The 15,044-nt window shown below is 38.6% G+C and overlaps 1 long non-coding RNA gene across 1 annotated transcript; it reads right to left on the bottom strand.

Annotated features, from left to right (window-relative positions):
• Positions 1-7,877: 7,877 nt before the first annotated feature.
• LOC143880281 (uncharacterized) lies at positions 7,878-12,827 on the bottom strand. The gene is made up of 4 exons (XR_013251621.1): positions 12,800-12,827; positions 11,728-11,761; positions 9,683-10,056; positions 7,878-8,739 (listed from the first exon to the last, which is right to left on the bottom strand). It is a non-coding gene; the product is annotated as an uncharacterized LOC143880281 (long non-coding RNA).
• Positions 12,828-15,044: the final 2,217 nt, after the last annotated feature.

Genomic DNA, 15,044 nt, shown 5'->3' with positions numbered 1-15,044 from the left:
AGGCTTTTAGACTTATCTTGGATGATCTAGATTGGTATCATCTATTCCAAGAATAAGTTTTGATGGCCAAGCATTCAATTGTCATATCTTTGGCCTATTGTGTAATGTCATACCTTGTTTTTATATAAGGCAAATGACAAATACAAAGGGGAGAGATTACCTTTGCTATATTCATGTTTAAAATGACTATAATGACTTGCTTATATAGTTCATTTTTTCATTCCCCACCTATACGTGCTTATATGTTCATACTTTAACAAAAAAAAAACAAAAAAAAAAAACAAAAAAAGGCTTAAATGTTCATCTTTTTGAATTTTGTGCTCAATCTTGAATATCTTTCTTGTTTCCCATTCATAGGAGAAAATTATACTTTGTAATCTTAATCTCTATGAATTTGATTGCTTATCATGTGTACTTTCACTTGAAAATTTGTATTTTCATGATAAGTTTCACTGTCATGCCATATATCCTAATAGTTAGCCATATTAGGATCAAATGTCCATTTCTATGCATGACAATTTAAGAATATATTTTTAACTTGAAATATATATATTCTTGCTTATCATGATGAGTCTATACTTACACATCACCTCATGATAAGATTCTAATAGGAATTTTAAAAACAAAAGGGGGCTTATCATGCTAAGTCTAAAACTTGCTTAATTTCTTTCATGATAAGTAAAATATAAGCTTTAACTTGCTAATCTATTACTATATTTTGGGTCATAGGGTAGATTTATATTGGAATTATATATATACTAAGATATACCCTAAAAAGTTGTGCTAAATTTGGAATGTCTCTTTGTTTTTCCAACATAGGCTTGATTTGTTTTGTGTCATTCCTTTCCTATGTTGATTATATCTTATCATGCCATATATACATTAATTTAATTGGTAAATCATGATAAGAAACTAGGGGGAGCATCATATTCTCATTGTATATCTTGATGCTTTATGTATTGTGCTTAAGTGCTTAATTCTTCCTTTTTGCTTATGCCAAAAGGGGGAGAATTTGTATAATTGATTAGATCCATTATCATATGCATTCTTGTATTATACCTTGTTGAATATATCTCATGCATATGTTGAGGGGGAGTAGTCATGATTAAATTGTCCATCTAATCCTCATAAGAGGTTCCTCCCACCTATCTAATCAATTTGGTTTGTCATCATCAAAAAGGGGGAGATTGTAAGCCCAAGGGTTCCCCATGGGTTCAGTCAATCACCTTGTTTTGATGATTAACAAATACAAATTGATTAGTCGTTTATGGACTGATCAGTTGCCTTGAGTGTTGTGTCTTAGACAGGAACTTGACATGCTTGACATGTCATATCGCCATTACACAATGCAACACAACACATGCTTGAGGATCAACATGCAAAGGAGCTTGAACACATTGGTGGCATCATCCTTGGAAGATGTTAAAGCAAGGAGCTCAAGTGAAGATCCCACAAGCAATCCAAGAACCACATTGAAGATCAAATGAAGATTGGCTCAAGAGTTCATTCAAGAGAGTGTTCAAAAGGGTAGTATGTATCACCTTTCTCTCTTGTGTTTTCTCTTGATCAAGGCACATCTTAAAACCCTTAAAAATATGTTTTTCAAAGAGACTAACACACCCTTTAAGGACTTAAATGGATAAGTGAATGGCCATGGTGGTGTACCAACATGTTGGGACCCATATGGCATTCAACACAAGAATGAACAAAACAGAGTTCCGAAGCAACAACCTGGACCAGCAACTAAATCCTATCAAAACTTATTTAAAACATTTTCAAATATTTTTGAAAATATTTTTAACAGATAGCTCTCATTTTTCTCATATCCGTAGAGTATAGAAACGTCAAAATCCGACGAGAAATGAGGGAGATATGAATTTTACAAGTTCGACACTGTTTGCTGGAAACCAGTCTCGGAACTCCGAGAATTATTCTCGGAGCTCCGAGCTCGGAACTCCGAGAACATTCTCGGAGCTCCGAGAAATGCACCAGGTTCTTAAACTTAAATCTCTGTTTGGTTTCTCGGAACTCCGAGAAACCCTCGGAGCTCCGAGCTCGGAACTCCGAGAAGTGTATTTTCTCAAAAAATTATAGCCGTTGGAGGCCCAACGGCTAGTTGATTTTTTGACCCAGTTTTGACTGTTTTACCCCCCAAACGGTCACATGGAGTTGGGACTTCATATATACCCATCTAATTGGTCTAAAACAAGAGAGGAACATTGTCCAACTTCAAGAAACCATAGAAAATCATTTGTGAACTATTTTTGGTTAAATTCTCTCACCAACCAAACTCTTTGTGCCTTGATTTGAGAAAATCTTTTGAGATTGGTTTAGGCTTAAACTTGTTTATTCTTGAGAGCATCCTTGGAGCTTCAACTTGCATTGTAGCCTACATAGAGGCAAAGCTTTTATCTTCTTCTTTATTCGATCGGTGGCAAGGGCATCCGTGTTTAATTCCCTTGGGAGAAACCGCTTAGAACTCGGCGGAGAAGGAGAGTCATTGTAAAGGTGGAAGGGCATCCTTATCTAATTCCCTTGGAGTGTAAAAGCCTCGGAGCCGGGCGTCGTGGAGGTCTCAATAGTGGAAATCCTCAAGTGCGACCTTGAGTAGAGTGGAGTAGGCCGTTTGCCGAACCACTATAAATCTTTGTGTCACTTGTGTTGGTATTTCTCTATCTTTCTCTCCCTCTCACTTTCTTATTTATTTGTGCTTGCATTCTTACATATTTGGAATTGAGTGAGTAGTTAGCATTTTGGTTTTGATTGAATATTGGTACCTTGCTAACTAGGCTATAAATCACCTAATTAAGTTTGCTAATTAACAAGGGTTTTTGAACTTATATTAATTTGTAATATTGTTTAAGTTCAACTATTTCAAACTTAATTAAACAAGGGATAAGTCTTGGGTGAAATTTTAGTAAAAGTTTTCAAAAGGTAAAAGTTTTATAAACATCCTATTCACCCCCCCTCTAGGTTGCCAAACCAAGTCACTACTTGGATTTCACTACTTAAAAGATACGACCCATAAACCAATGCCCCAAGAGGCTCGGTAGAGATTCTATCTACTTGAAAGATATGACCCATAAACCGATGCCCCAAGAGGCTCAGTAGAGTGTCTATCTGCTTGAAAGATATGACCCATAAAACGATGCCCCAAGAGGCTCGGTAGAGCATCTATCTACTTGAAAGTTACGACCCATAAATCGATGCCCTAAGAGGCTCGGTAGAGAGTCTATCTGCTTAAAAGATATGAACCATAAACCGATGCCGCAAGAGTTCGGTAGAGAGTTTGTCTACTTGAAAGATACGAACCATAAACCGATGCCCCAAGAGGCTTGGTAGAGCGTCTATCTACTTAAAAGATACGACCCATAAACCGATGCCCCAAGAGGCTCGGTAGAGAGCCTATCAGCTTAAAAGATACGACCCATAAACCGACGCCTCAAGAGGCTTGGTAGGGAGTCTGTCTACTTGAAAGATATGACCAATAAACAGATGCCTCAAGAGGCTCAGTAGAGCGTCTATCTACTTGAAAGATGTGACCCATAATCCGATGCCTCGAGAGGCTCGATATAGTGTCTATCTACTTACAAGAAATAACCCATAAACCAATGAAATGAACAAATACAGATGCTTTATGAAACTTAAAGGTCATCCCAAACAGAAAATAAATCCACCATCGAAACTTGTGAAAACTACAAAACAACATGAAGGGCAAAACGTCCCCTTCACACCATGATAATTAAGTTCATTACAAAACAAGTTCATATAAGACAAAAAAAAGAAATCAAAAGGGGCCCGACCCCCACTTATCCTTCTCCATATTCCCTTCCCCTGGGACTACGGCAACAGGCGACACAGAGGATTGCTCCTTGCGAGATGCAACCTTAGGCTCCGTATCATTTGGTTCGGTCGCTTCCGAATCCTCTCCCTCGAAAAGTTCGGTCCCCGGTGGCCCCTCCAGTCTTTCAATAGGAAATTCGGAGTCAATGGCCCTGACATGGGCCCGACAATCAACGAATCCCTTTGCTTCAAATTCTAGGACATGAAGGGCCATGTCCGTCTGGTACTCCTGGAACTTTCTGAAATCTTCAATTGCCTTGGACCGGACCTCTTCTTCTTGCTGCGCAGCCTCATTCAGCTCATTTTCAAGGTTAGCACGAATCTGCTTTTCTTGGTGAAGCTCATCCCTAGCCTTCTGAAGGTCAGCCAGGGCAGTGGAATGAAGTTTCTTCACATTCTCCAAGGCCTCCTAGAACACTTTTCTATCCTTCGCCTACGTTTCCGCATAGTTCTTCACCTCTTTGGATGCATGGGCATAAAGAGAATGGTATCTATCCATGCACAACGAAGAATAAGAACAAATGTCGGATAACTACGAGCACAAAAAGAAAAGATGAGTATCTACAATTCTCGAAGAACGTTCAAAAAATCAAGAAAAAAGATACGTACCTTCTTAGCCAGGGCCACCATGTCCCGATTCAGAGTGTAGTGTGTACACTTTTCCATCTCCGCCAAGTCTTTTGGTAAATGGCTCGCCATCGCCATCTCTACCGCCACCCCTGGGTTATGAAAAGCCGAATCCCCGGTGCCAACCTTCCAGCTATGATAGAAATAAGGCCCTTGTTGAAGTGCATGTTCCTTCGACAGGGTCACCAGCATAAAAAGAGCCCGAGTACCCTTGCAACCCTCTACTGGAATGGTCTCCGCAGCCATAGCAGGATCATTCCCCTTGGAACCCTGGCCTTCCAGAGACTTGCCCTTCTTGCTGGGACTCTTCTCCGGCAAATCTATCGGCCACTTACCATGCGTGGCTTTCTCCTAAAGTTGGGAAGCAGGCACAACCTCTTTGGATTTGACGGTCGGGACCGCTTCTCTTCCAGCCTTGTCCGCCTAATGCTTCAAGGCTCTCTCTTGCTTTTTGTCAAGCTACTTCCTCGACCTTCAACCTCCTAGCCTCCTCCATGGTCGAGGTAGAAATATTAGCACCCGAACCTTACGCTGCCATCTCTATGATAAAATAGAAGATAAGTCATAGTGCACAAGAGATAAAATAAAATTGAAATACAGGTGTGACAACCCAAGAGGGGGGTGAATTGGTCAATTAAAAATTTTGGGCTTAATTAAATGGATTATTAAAATTAAATTACTAATTAAGCATTTATAGTCTAACCCTTGTTCAAATATTCAAGAAGATGAAAGATAGGGTTTAGATGTTACTTTAAGCCTATATGCTCTAACCCTTGTTCAATAAAATATAAGTGCAAGTAAAGGGTAGAGATTACCGATCACCAAAGTGCAAAGAGAAGGGGAAGAAAGCATCCACAAGGCACGCGATTTATAGTGGTTCGGCCATTCACAAGACCTACTCCACTCTTCCAAGTTTACCTCCTTGGGATCTCCACTAAAAATATGAGATTCTTCAACAGGCGAATCTCCAAGCCGTACACCAACTCCTTCAACTTCAAAGGGGACACACCCTTTCTGCATGAAGCCTTGCCGATGGGACACACCCTCTTACAATGATTCACCTTTGTTAACGGGCCTTTGTTAACGGGCCGAATCGAAGACCCTCAAGAAAAAATGAAGAAAATAAAAATAGAACTCTCTCTTGCCTCTTGATAGGCGGATTACAACTTTGAAAGCTCACAAACTCTCCAAGGAATAGATACAAATGTAAAGCCTATGGAGATGCTCTTAATAGAATGTAAAAATACAAATTCAAAGAGGTTTAACCTTTCATATAAAAGTTTAGGATCAAGAAGATGGGATTTGATCTTGCAAAAGGTTATATAGAAAGGTTTTGATAGTGTATATATAGCCCACAAGAAAATATGACCGTTTGGGAGTAAAACTATAAAAAACAAGATTGAAAAAGTCAACCTGCGCATGCCCCAACGGCTAGTTTTCCAAGCCGGGACGGTCGACCGAGGCACGGCGGTCGCCCGCCCTTATTGGGCTCTCCTTTTTAATTTCAAATTTCATAACGGCTCGATCGACCGGCCCTATGGAGGTCACCCGACGAGAGCAATCTGTTTTGAATAAAATTTGGCTCAAAAACACTATCGCGGTCGAGCGGACCATCGTGGTCGTCCGCCATGACCAACCTGGATGATTTCTCGATTTCTAGAAAATAAATCCGCAGTCGACCGGCCCGTTAAATTTCGAGATATCATGGAATTCCAGGGCTGTGTAAAATTCCACTTTAACTTTAAAATTTAGGGGCTTTGGGCCATGGTCTTTGGGCTTTAGTCCTAGTTTTCAAACACATTTTTGGGTGTGTGTATGGTTTTCAAAGACGTAAAAGCTTAAGTATGAAAACCATTTGAAAACCTTTGAAAGTGCAATTTTCAAAATATCAAGAGGACTCTAAATACACTCTAAAATGATACCATTGAGTCTTCTTGGAATGTATTTGCTCCTTTGCACTTCCTTGGACTTCTTCGGCTTGAGTGAACATCTTGAACTTGATTCGGCTCTTGTGACTTCTCCTTCAATCTTCAATAGATGTTGAAAGGTGCATGAGGTGTCACCATGGCATGTTCAACTCCAAGCTTAAGTATAAAATGTCACCCTTGGGCTTACATTCTCTCCCTTTTTATGATGGCAAACAAATTGATTAGGGAGGTATCAGATATAAAAAATATAGACATATATAGATCAAATGATATTCAATAGAGCATTGCTCCCCTCACTATATGCATAAGTGAAATATATGAATGTAAAGCAAGTAGTGCATATACAATAGGACTACCTAATCAATTCCCAAAATTCTCCCCCTTTTGGCAACAGCAAAAATGAAGGATTTTCACAATAAAAGTGTAAATGGTGTGTCAAGGTCAATAATAGCTTATCCAAGATATGTGCCTAGTATATGATATTACATTTAAGCTTTAGTAATGCTTATCAAGGAGAAAACAAAAGTGAGAAGCATGATAAGCCAAAGTTTTTTTTTATCTATAGATTTGCAAGTTTAAACACAAGTAGTGGGGCGGTAAATCTTGTGAGCATATCACAATGATCTATATAAATATGAATATATAACCATTTGGCTCTCCCCCTATGAATTTGTCATTGGCCCTAGGTGAAACCTATGTAATAGGGCATAACAGGGTGATATGATTGAAAATGGTGAATGATTTCCACACTAGGGTAACATTTCCAACCTTGAAGCAAACAAGTCTCATTCTGAGCATGAACATGCTCAGATCTATAACATAATTGTTTAAGTTCACAAGTTGCTTCATACAGGGGTTTACTTGGCACCATGCAGACAAGTCTCTTCTAGAGCATGAATATGCTCTGAACTATAATATAATTTTTGAGTTCAAGTTGCTTGCCATTAGAGGTTTGCACATATGAAAGTGAAAGCTCCCCCTGACTAAGTGCATCTAATCTAAATGTGAGAGTTCAAGGCACATAGAACCCATGATTTGAATGTAATCACCTTTTAAACCAATCAACAGTTGCTCCATTCACAGGATAATCACACTTTGAATGCGAATGGATGATTACTAGACAAAATACAATGATAAAGAATAGAGCACAGTCTAATAAACACATGGATACAGAAGAATGAGAAACAAGGAAGTACACATCCATGGCAAAACAAAAGATCATGTATATATATATATATATAGGAAACATAAAACTCCATATACATGAGTCAAGATGGAAGAGACACCCTCTTCCCATCTGTTAGACCTTCATCAGAGATACATAAATGGGTATGAGATACATGTACTCAAAACCACTACAATAGATGCACTCATACAATCTCTGAATCATGAACCAAAATAAGACATAAAGCCCCTCGGGGCAACCATCCTGTACATCCAAAATAATGCCATACAGGGCACATCCATCCACATATAAAAGAAACTAAATGTTCCTACTGGGTACCATCAATATCCATCAACAGATAGTATAAAGCCCATACTGGGCATACAAACCAAGAATAAAGCCCACATCGGGCATGAACAACATCCATGGAGAGATGGAAATATAAACATAGTCCAAAAGCCCAAACTGGGCAAGAGAAGAAATCAAAAAGATGATCAAGTAGAAATCATGGTAAGGCAATCTCCGGTGCATCTGCTACCATAAAGGTGCTGGACATTTATCACTCCTGAGAAGGGCCCTCATCCCGAGGTGGAGTCCTGGTATAGTATCTAGTGGTCTGACTCCTCTGATAAGCTCGCATCATCTCAGCATGCTGCTGAGCTTTAGCTCGTAGCATCTCAGCATGTTCCTCTGCTCGAGTCTGCCCCTGGGCAACTAGAAGCTCCATCATCTGAGTGTGATCAGTGGCTCTCTGACTCTCAGCAGTTGTGAGTCTAGTAGAGAGTGTATCAAGTCCAGTGGAGAGGGTGTCGAATCTAGTGGTGAGATTTTCTAATCCAGTCCTCAGGTTTCTAACATCTCTGACAAGCTCCTTATATGAGCCAGTGGTAGGAGCCTGACACTGCTGCTCATATGCTCGAATCTGCTCCTGCATCTGAGCCACTTCTTCTGCTTTTCTTACGGCCTCATCAACCTCATCTTATTCAACCGCACTGAGACCCTCGTCACCTGGTATAGGTATCTTCATAAGAGTGATGGTGGTTTGGTTCAGTATAGGATCAGAGCTTATTGAGAATGCCTTGTCTAGGTTGATCTTTTTACACCTCAGGAGCTTAGTGATTTGGATCCCATAAGGAACACCACCCTGTCCTCTTTTCACAACCTCATCCATGTAACCTAGAATGATGTATCCTAGGCTTAGCTGAATCTTGTTCATAATGCAATGAATCAAGAGTGCTTCAAAATGTTTCACTGCATCAAAATTTTCAGCTCTAGGTGTGATGTTATATGCTATAAACTTGTGAATCAACCTAGCAATGGGATTCATCACATTGGCATTGATGTTCAATTTGTCTGCAGGAAGGGGAATGGTTCCTGGTGTCCCATACAGTGGGCCCCACATTGTTTCGGTGATGTAAACCATTCATTTGATGGGCCCTCACATAGATAGGGTGTGCCCAAAAAATCAGCTACATAGGATCATTCCAACCCTACAATTTGTTGAGGCAAAAATGGACGTGTAAAAACCTTCACAAATCTGTCCATTTTTGCCTCCACAGTTTGAAGGGTTGGGATCATCCAATGGAGCTGATTTTTTGGGCACACCCTATCAATGTGAGGGCCTATCAAATGAATGGTTTGGATCACCCAAACAATGTGGGCCCACTGTATTTTAAGCCGTCAGTGTAGCTAAGTTAGCTACACGTCTGTAGCTTCACTTAACTCTCTCTCTCTCTCTCTCTCTCTCTCTCTCTCTCTATATATATATATATATATATATATATATATATATATATAGGGAGATGATATTTTTACCTTCTTTCCAGTACGCATCCCCCCCCCAAGTCGCCTTACAACATGAACAGTGGGCAACTTTAACGCCTTTAGACATCAAATCACGTTAAAAGGGAGGTGAATGCGTGCTGCAGTGGGGTGAAAATATCATCGCCCTATATATATATATGGAAACTGTTGGTGAGCTAGCTTGCCCAATCACATGGGGGCCACACTTTGTTAGGATGATCCAAACCATTCATTTGAAAGTCCCTTACATAGATGGGGGGTGTACCAAATATATATATATAAACACACACACACACACATAATGTAAAAATATTACCAAAATCTCCCATAATTTATGCATTGATTCTTCTTCCATAAAGCCATCCACTATACATAGCCAAATTGTGTTGACCGCATTCGACTCACTATCTTCTCAATCGACATTCATCATCTTCTTCGGCTTCCCATCCTTTCCCATTAACGCCCTAGCCAGACGTTGTTGAACAAGGATGTCCTTAACCCTCCTCATCTATCATAGGGTGAAACAGTCATTTTCATCAAACTTGTCCTGTCGAACTAGGTAGAACTCAACTTTACCATAAGAACGTATCGCTCCACACTTGTTGTAGATCTCCACCTGGAACGGGAATCTCTTGAACAATTTTCCACCCTCTAACAATCATTGTAATCGCAACCAAGTCATGCAACAGCCTGTTCGCAAAATGTCTTCTGTGATGGTCTGTCAACAGGTTATTACAACAACTAATAATAACAATAATAATGGGAAATGATATCAACACTCCAATGTTTTGATATCCCACTCTCATTGCTTGTCTTTTAGTATTTAATGGGCTGTCAACAGGTTATTACAACAGTTCCCAAAAAGCTCTCACAAGCCCATTAAATACTAAAAGACAAGCAAGGAGAGGGTGGATATCAAAACATTGAAGTGCTGATATCATTTCCCATAACAATTACTAGGAGATGAAGAACCCAGAAAACAAATAAAACTCCGAAGTCAAAGAACTTTGAAAATAAGAAAGACAGAATTTGATGATGATAATAATATAAAGGAGATAAAAAAATCTTCATCTTACCCATCTAAAAAATAATGGAGGCTATTTTACTGTGATATAAGATGAATTACGTTATTCTATTGAATTGCTCAAGTTCTACCATTGTAGCTAAGCACACTCTAATTCTATTGATCAAAGACAACCATCAACAAACAATCATATGGCTACTCCCAAGTTGAAAACATGAACAAAAGAAATGCCAAGAGATGAACAATGGTCTTTCAATTGAGAAAATAAAATTAATATCATTAACAATATAGCTAATCGCAAGCTGTTGACAGGCCTTGCAAAGGAATCCCTCACATTAGAAGAGAAGGTAAATATGAGGTAACAAAAAGGGTGTGATTGCACCTGAAACAGATGAAACTTAAAGTCTAAGAAGAAAGGGATAAATGCCACTACACTGAATGATGAAAAACAAATAAATAATTTACACCCAAATTGAGACTAACAAGAAAGAAATATAATGGCAGAGGGAAAAGATGAAACACCAAACCAATTGAAGTACTCAATTTCTTCTTTTTTCTGAAGGATAAGTTTAAGGAAGTGATATATCCGCCCCTTTTGATTACTTGGGACACCAATCAGGCCCGTTGAATCCTTATGACATGAAGTACAGCAGCCCCTCTGCAGTCACTAATACACTGCTACTGGGTGTCCCAAGTAATCAAAGGGGTGGATATATCACTTCCCTAAGGTTAACATTTGAACATAAGAACAAAACCAACTGAAAAGAACCTTAGGCAAAAGTTCGAACCTCAGTGAGAGCCCATGTGCCTACTTGACACTTGATTCGCCGAAATAACATAATCTTTATTTTTAAGGAAAGAGAAGTGAACTCCCTTCAGACCAAGAGTAGATGGAAAAGGGTGAGATTTATCACCCGCGCCATTCAAACATTCACAAAGTAGCTGAATTCTTAAACCCCAATGGCGACTAACAAGAAAGGAATATAATGGTGGAGGGAAAATATGAAACACCAAACTAAATTGAATAACTCAATTTCCTCTTTTTTGGTGAAGGATAAGGTTAATCTTTGAACATAAGAACAACATCAATGGAAAAGATCATTAATTTTGAAGAAAGAGAAGGGAACTCCCTTCAGTCCAAGCACAGATGGAAAAGGATGAGATTTATCTCCCGCGTCATTCACACATTCACAAAGTAGCTGATTCCCTTTCTAGCGAGCGTTTGAATGAATGAGTCGGCAGCTAATTCAACCATTAACCACCCATGAGTGGACTGAAGGAAGTTCTCTCAAAACTTCTTCTACAAAAAGAAGAAACAGACACTTGAACATAGATACCTTATAAACCCAAGAATTTCAATGATTCCCAATCCTGAAAAACCAATAATAAATTTCATTAACAGGGTAAATAGAGCAAATACAAATAAAAAGAAGGAAGTACTAGTAGTAAATAAAATGAAAAAAAAAAAACAAGAGAGACGGCAGAGATGGGAGAGAATAAAGAATATCTAAGAAGTATTGATAAACCCATGAAAAAATAGGTTAATGTTCTGTTTTTTGTTCCAACAGAAGATAAAAAAAATGAACTCCCAAAAGTTGAAGCCAACACAAACATTGTTTGCAATTGTGGGTATTTGGTAGTCTAACAGAACCCATAATGTTGTTACAGATTTGCACCAATTTTAGACTCCATTTTTCTTTTCTTCAATGTAGCATCAACAACACCACCACCCCACCCCCCACCCCACCCCCACCAAACACCCCACGCACAAAAAAAAGAAAAAATAAATGAATAATGGGGTTACCATTGCCATTGCCATTGGAGGCTTACTGCAATCGAATTTCCAAAAAAGAAAAAAAAAAGCAACATAACTGTTTAACTGATCAAGTGGGATTGTGGGAAATAAATCAGAAAATATGGAAGACGAATTGATGAAGTAAACAGTATGGTTTTGTATTCCCTTTTTGGGGTACAGTCCAAAATCCCCAAATAAAGCTGCCAAAATATATTTCTACATGCAATGAACAAAATAAAAATAAATAAATATTCCATTCATCAATATTCCCACTAGCTCTAAAAGAAAGCTTGACCTATGTTTATCAAAACCACACTTTTACAATCCAGCTTACCTACAAAAAAATTTGCAATCCCTACAGATTTATGAAATATGGAAACCTCAAAAATTTTCTTCACATTTTGAATTAGGTAACCCACACATGTTTTCAAGCATCATCACCATCAAAAATTTCAAAGGCATATGCTTTGAATCATCAAAAGGTTCCCAAAATTGTTTAAAACCTGTTGATGAATTTAACCCTAATTTTAGCATACCCTTTTAACCCATCTCAAAAATAGAAAAACATAAGCATCGACTTTATTAAAAACCTAGATCATCAAGAAAGCACTTACAAACATTAGATCTAGCCTGGTAGACCCTGCATCCACCTAAAGCAACGTAAAATCATCATTTGCCTCAACATAAAACAACAGCTTCTTTAATCATTAAAAATTTTAAAAGCAAAAGGTAGATGATCTAAAATAGATGAGAATACAACTCAACTCAGCTCAACTCAGCTATTTGGGGTAAAATAGATGAGAATCATTAGAAAATAAATAATAAAAAGCCTATGAACGATGAAACATACTCTTTTTTCCAAAACGCATAAAGAAAAAAAATTAAAACAAAAGAAAAAGATAAAAGGCAAATCATGATCAACCACCAAAAAACCATATCCACGTAAACCCTCCAACACCAACCCAAAAACAAAATTAATATTTAAAAAAAAAACCCATTTGATAAGAAACATTAGAAACCTAGTAAAAAGAGAGATATAGCTTACTTACTTTCTACTCTTGTTGTGGGTAATATTTCTAGTTATAAAAACCAAAATCTACTATCACAGTCGGTTTCCATATCTGGAAATACCAGTTCCCATTTTCCCGGTCAACCAACAAACCTGTAGAATGAGAAAAAAAAAAGGAATGAAAAGGGACTAGTGAGGAGAAGAAAACCCATATGGTATATTAGATGTGTGTGTGTGTGTGTGTGAGAGAGAGAGAGAGAGAGAGAGAGAGAGAGAGAGAGAGAGAGAGATGCAGAAATGACGGAAGGGATGAGGAGTCATTTTCATGATGGGAGTCAGAGAAAGGAAAGCGATGGAAGATGTATGACCATGGAGCAACAGAGAAAGGGAAGTGTAGGGAGGAAAACAGGAGTTCTATTTTCTCAGGAGATTTAATAGATCTTACAACATGGGAATGTGTATGAAAAGAATCTCTAAACAAATAGAAAGACTATCACAAGCATTAAAGACTCTGGCACTGAGAGAGAGAGGGGCAGGGAGAGATGTTATTATCAAAGCCATTGTTCTTATTGATGGCAGGAATGGCAAACATGTTTAGAGGAAACCCTAGAAAGTCCTTACTGAACCTGTGAACAAAGCTTGGCTTCTATTTTTTTTAATCCGCAAATCGAGATAAAGGAAGTTTATTTTTTGAAGGGAAAATGATCAGCAAAATGTACTTTTTAGCTGAAATTGTCAGAAAGGAGGGCTGATTTCTAAATTCTTAAAGAAGGGAGGAGGGAGAAAACTTAGCCAATTTTCAAATCACAATACCCTTACATCATTTTGAATCTTTTACTTTTTACTTTTGGTTTTACCTTTCCCTTCCTACTGCAACACCCACTCAGTCTTCTCTCTCCATTCTCTTCGTCCTCTCTCTTCCACCCGTAGGTTTTGAGAAATCGAACCCCACCGACGGCGAAGTGAACCCAACAGGTGGGGTTGCACACACTCACTCCGTTTTCTCTCTCCATCTTCTCCATCTTCTCTCTTCCACCGCCTTTGTGGGGAAATCGAACCCTACCGGCGGCAAAGTGCACCCAACCGACACCGACGCCCTTCTCTCATCCATTTTTTGACGGAGAACGTTAACTCCATCTTCAACGGTAAGAACATAAACCCTAATTCCATTTTATTCGTATGTAGGGTTTCTTCTATTAGGGTTTGATGGGTGGAAGGTTTTTTGTACTTGAAGAAAACCTTTATTGATGGATTCTATGGGCTCAGAACCACTATAGATGCCCTCAAGCATTGAGATAGTAGTTCAGAACCACTATAGGGGCTCAATAGTGGTTCAATGGCCTCTGCAGTGGTTCAATAGTGGTTCAATGGCCTCTATAAATGTAATAGTGGTTCAATAGTGGTTCAATAATTGTTGAATGCCCTCTATAGTTGTAATAGTGGTTCAGTAGTGGTTCAATGGCCTCTATAGTTGTAATATTGGTTTAGTAGTTGTTCAATAGCCTCTATAGTGGTTCAATAGTGGTTCAATGGACTCTATAGTTGTAATAGTGGTTCAATGGCTTCTATAGTTGTAATATTGGTTCAGTAGTGGTTCAATAGTTGTTCAATAGCCTCTAGTGTTGTAATAGTGGTTCAATAGTGTTTCAATGGCCTTTATAGTGGTTCAATAGTGGTTCAATGGTGGTTCAATGGCCTATATAGATGTAATAGTGGTTCAATAGTTGTTGAATGGCCTCTATAGTTGTAATAGTGGTTCAGTAGTGGTTCAATGGCCTCTATAGTTGTAATATTGGTTCAGTAGTAGTTCAATAGTGTTTCAATGGCCTCTATAGTTGTAATAGTGGTTC

This window comes from Tasmannia lanceolata, unplaced genomic scaffold (genome assembly GCF_043159265.1).
Source record: "Tasmannia lanceolata isolate RefF3 unplaced genomic scaffold, GAP_Taslan_0.1 ptg000006l, whole genome shotgun sequence".
Taxonomy (NCBI): domain Eukaryota; kingdom Viridiplantae; phylum Streptophyta; class Magnoliopsida; order Canellales; family Winteraceae; genus Tasmannia; species Tasmannia lanceolata.
Note: the sequence above shows the minus strand (reverse complement) of the source record. Positions and strands in the feature narration are given on the sequence as shown.